This window comes from Nicotiana tomentosiformis, chromosome 4 (assembly GCF_000390325.3).
Source record: "Nicotiana tomentosiformis chromosome 4, ASM39032v3, whole genome shotgun sequence".
Classification (NCBI taxonomy): Eukaryota; Viridiplantae; Streptophyta; class Magnoliopsida; order Solanales; family Solanaceae; genus Nicotiana; species Nicotiana tomentosiformis.
Genome location: NC_090815.1, coordinates 4,316,753 through 4,321,924, shown reverse-complemented (window position 1 = coordinate 4,321,924; position 5,172 = coordinate 4,316,753).

The window sequence follows — 5,172 nt, the reverse complement described above, 5'->3', positions numbered from 1 at the left end:
AGCAGGTAGTGCAAGGACTTTAGATACCGGGGCCACCACCAGTCCAATTAGTTGCAGCTGCTCAGGCCCAAGTGGGTCCTATTATGAATGACGAGGAGCAAAAGAGATTAGAGAGGTTTGGGAGACTCCATCCTCCAACTTTCAGTGGAACTGAGTCAGAGTATGCTCAGTATTTCTTGTGTAGATGCCAACGGATGCTTTGTACAACGGGTATTTTGGAGACTAATGGGTCTCATTTAAAACTTTTCAGTTGACCGGAGCAGCCTTCAGATGGTAGGAGACTTATGAGAGGAGTAGACCAGTTGGTTCAGCACCATTATCGTGGCATGAGTTCTTCGTATTATTTCTTGAGAAGTTTGTGCCACAGACCCAAAAAGAGGAACTGCGCATGCAGTTAAAATATTTACGTCAGGAGGACTTATTTGTGACTCAGTATAAGATGCGGTTTTCAGAATTAAACCGTCATATTGTTTGGTTGGTTCCCACTGAGAGGGAAAAGATCAGGAGGTTCATTAATGGCCTCAACCATTAGTTCTGTTTTGTTATGACTCAGGGGAATGTTGCATGTGCTAAATTCGACAAGGTGGTTGACAGTGCTCGACGGCTAGATATAGTCCGTACTCAGGAGCGTGAGGAGAGGGAGGCCAAGAGGTCTCGTGGTCCGGGTAATTCCAGCATCTTTCCTTTTGAGGGACAGCCCTATCATAGTAGGGGTCGTACTTATAGGCCCGCTCAGATGGCTCGTTCAGCTCATTATGGCGCATCAACTAGCCATGGTTCATATAGTGCTCGACAAAGTCATTCTTCCCTTAGTGCACTTCCAGCTCAGAGTTTATCTCATGCACCATCAGTTCAGCGTTCATCGATACCAGGTTCTTCTAGTTCTCGAGGTTCGCCTTAGAACTTGTTGCCATTTTCAGAGAGGGGTTACTTTGACTGTGGAGATTTGGGTCATATAAAGAGATATTTCCCTCGCCTTATGGGATGTTCAGGTCAGCATATAAGTCAGGCTACGACTTCTGCACCAGTTGCTCCGCCAACCACCCAGCCAGCTTGGGGTGGGGCTCAGTCACCTAGGGGTCGCCTAAGAGGGGGAGGCCGATCAGGTGGTGGTCATGCCCGATTCTATACTTTTCCTTATAAGCTAGATGATGTTGCTTCAGATGTAGTGATCACATGTATTGTCTCAGTGTGCCACAGGGAAGCTTCTATACTATTTGACCCTGATTCCACTTATTCGTATGTATCATTTTACTTTACTCATTATCTGGATATGCCCCGTGAGTCCTTAGTTTCACTTGTTCGTGTATCTACGCCGGTGGGCGATACCATTATTATGGACCGTGTGTATCGGTCGTGAGTGATAATTATTGGGGGAGCATGCTATTGACAATTCAATTTTATGGTTATATCTTAAATTTTTGTTTGGTCTGAGGCATACTTGTGGATTTGTTATGACCTATAGAGGTTGAGATTGAGGATTTTTCCGCATTTGTGTATGGATGGAATCTGAGATTTACATTTTGTGGTGCCGGGACTTGCGGCAATTATATATGACTGTGTATTCTACATTTTAGTATAAGAAAGATAAGAAGAGCAATTTTAAATTCACATAAGGTATTTTCAGAGTGAGTGTTATGGTAATGGTATTTATAGAGGTGCTTAAGAAGGATACAATGGCTTATGGGCCTAAGGGCAGTGTGATTTTATGTTAGGATGTCTTGTAGTGAGCTTTGGGTAAGGATCGTAGTGTTTTGACAAAGAGAAGTGTCAACTTGAGGGTAATTTAGAAGAAACTCGAAGAAAAAAAAATAGGACAACTTGGTAGTAGGCTAGACCAGTATGGTAATGGTATGCTCGGTTCTTTTGGGTAATTATGATGTGGTGAGGCTCTACAGATGTTTGGGTGACCTGCATGGCTTGGTAGAGATAGGAAGATTCAGCTCTAATAGCTCGGTTATGTACAAATAGGTTTTAAAGAGTTCTTGATAGTATCAATCATGGTCTGAACCAGATATTTTTCCATCGGTGTGGGGAACATGTTGTGTATTGTGATTTCCTCCTGGAAGAAATATATAGAAAGGTTTCTAACTAACTGGTTATGTAATTTGTTGGCGACTCAAAGTTGATAATAAGATTCTCGTGCTTTTCACATGATCGTGCATAAACGATGTGTTAGTCATTCAATGCTAGAATTGGGATCAGTTATGATGTTTCATGTGTCCAATGAATTTGGAGTCTAGGAGTTCTAAGAAGCATATTGTTTTAGGTTTGCGGCCTGGTTGAGGTGAGTAATTTATTTATACTCAGTGGAGGCACTAGTTATGTTAATTATTTATGATAGCTACGCACTATGAGTGCGCATATATGTATGGTTTGAGCCCGTTTGTGGGCGTTAGAGCAAGTATTCATACTCAGAAGAATTCCTAGGCTATGATATGCCTAGAGTTAACTATTAAGCGTAAAGTTATAACGTTTTTCGTATTCGTACCTTTGTCGAGAACTATCTGGACTACACTTGAGGTTACAAAGAGACTAATTCCCTGAATAAATTAGGTAGTTACTATTTCTACATTGACTTGCCGATTTGAGTGGTGATAGCACACTTTGTATATGCCTACTCTATGGCGTGTTATTTATACCAGTCCAGGAGCATGAGAATCGTAATTCATTTATCATATACATGTGTACTTATTTGATTGCTCAAGTATGATATGATTGGCCACGCGGATTATATTATTGGCACGTGAGTTGTCCGTGTGTATCCATATACTGATATTATTGGCACGTGACTTGTCTATGTGGGTCCAGATATTGATACTATAGCACGTGACTTGTCCGTGCGAGTGATGTTAATATGAGCTCTAGAAGAGCTGGTTACTGTATTAAATTCGTGTGTCTTGGTTCTACTATATATAATGAGCTTATAGCATTGCAGTTGTGGTGGTGTTTGTTGAACTCGCAATACAGTTCTCTTCTTTGAGACATTTTCCATTTTTGGGTACACGGGTTGCGAAGTTGTGGCTTGAGTTATATTGGTATGGAATAGTTGTGTTTAAAATTATAAGGTCATTGGGCCTAGAATGTGTACTATCGGATTTGATTACGGTATATTTGGGAGGATGACATCGAAAGTCGGCTTAGAAAGTGATTATGGTTCGGGTTGGGGCGAGGGAGCTCCATGACTTGTTGATCTAAAAAGTGGTTATGAGATTCTGCGTGTTTCTTTAAATATCAGCAGTGAACGAAGATTTTGGAACGAGGTTTGGCTTGGTATGGGGTTTAAAACTTTTATCGGATTAGTTTGGAGTAGTTACTGTGATCGAAAATGGTGTTGCGAGCATGCAAGTTGTGTAGTATGTTACGTGATTATATCTAGAGGTATGATTATGGCTTGATACAACTTGTTCAGACTCATACAGTGTGTAGATGTGAGATTCGAGTCTTGAAAAGAAATTATGAATGTTAGAAATTGAATTCCAAGGTTTGTGGCCTAAATTTGAAGTAATGATCTTCAATTACGTGGTATTGTCAGGCCTATATGCAATAGGGTGGCGTGGGATCACCCCCGGGTACGTGCGTAGTAAGATGGAATAGTGATTTGATGGATTGGATACAACTCTCGGCATGCTCGAGGACGAACGTATGTTTAAGTGGGGGAGAATGTAACGACTCGTCTGGTCGTTTTGAGTATTACAACCTCGTTCCCCCATTTACTGCTCAATTTATGCTTTACAGTTGTTATGTGACTTGTCGGGGTGATTGGTTCGGATCCTCTAAGGTTTTGGAATAAATTGGAACACTTAGTTCCAAGGTTTAAAGCTTAAGTTAAAATAGTGACCGGATGTCAACTTATGTGTAAATGAACCTGGAACAAAGTTTTGATGATTCCAATAGCTCCGTATGGTGATTTTGGACTTAGGAGCGTGTCCGAAAAATTATTTGGAACCCGTAGCTAAATTAGGCTTGAAATGGCTAAAATATAAATTTAAGTTTGGAAGTTTGACCGGGGAGTTAACATTTTGATATCGATGTTGGAATCCAGTTCTGGAAATTTTTATAGCTCTATTATGTCATTTATGACTTGTGTGAAAAGATCGAGGTCAATCGGACTTGATTTGATAGGTTTCGGCGTCGAATTTAGAAGTTGGAAATTTTTAGTTTCGTTAAGCTTGAATTGGGGTATGATTCGTGGTTTTAGTGTTGTTTGATGTGATTTGAGGTTTCGACTTAGTTTGTATGATGTGTTATGTCACGACCCAAAATCCATTAAAGGTCGTGATGGCGCCGGACACCGCTGTCAGGCAAGCCAACAATACATACTTAGCTTAATTACCCATTTTAATGGATTTAAAATCAAATTTTCTTCAATGAAATAATAAAAATAAAACTCATAGAGTAAATGATAAATATTTTTAACAACTAAACTTCTAAACAACTCACAATCATTCCCAAAACCCAGTGTCACAAATGCATGAGCTTTTACTAAGAAATTAAAAATAAAATACAGCATCTGTCCAGAATACAAATTAGACAGGAAAATATAATATTTCTGAAGGAGACAATGTTAGCTGCGGACCGTAATACAGAATTCAACTCACCTATGTCCCCACAATTATTAACCACACATCTGCGCCAACAAGGCCGCTAGACATATATGTACCTGCACAATAAAATGTGCAGCAAGTGCAGCATGAGTACGAAAACAATGTATACCCAGTAAGTATCAAGCCTAATCTCGAAGAGGTAGAGACGAGATGACCGACTTTGACACTCACTATGGGTCAATAATATTAAATAATCATGAAAATAGAAATATTTATATCAACGTGATTCACAGAGTTAACAATAATTTTATTGAACCAGCAGAAGTAATAAAATTCCTTCAATTCCAATAAATTTCCAATTTATCAATCAGTCTCATTTTCAGAAACAAAAATAATTCCTTAACAAGCAGGAATAATAATTCTTTAAATTCCAAAGGTTTCCAATTTATCAATTAGCTTCACAAGCTACAATAAACTATCAAAGTATCGTGTATTTATTATTATTATTATTAAGCATGATTTCTGCCGAGGACGTACGACCAGATCCAGAATATCGTGTACACTGTCGAGGGACGTGTGGCACGATCCATAGATGCATCTATCCTGCCGAGGCATTCGGCCCGAT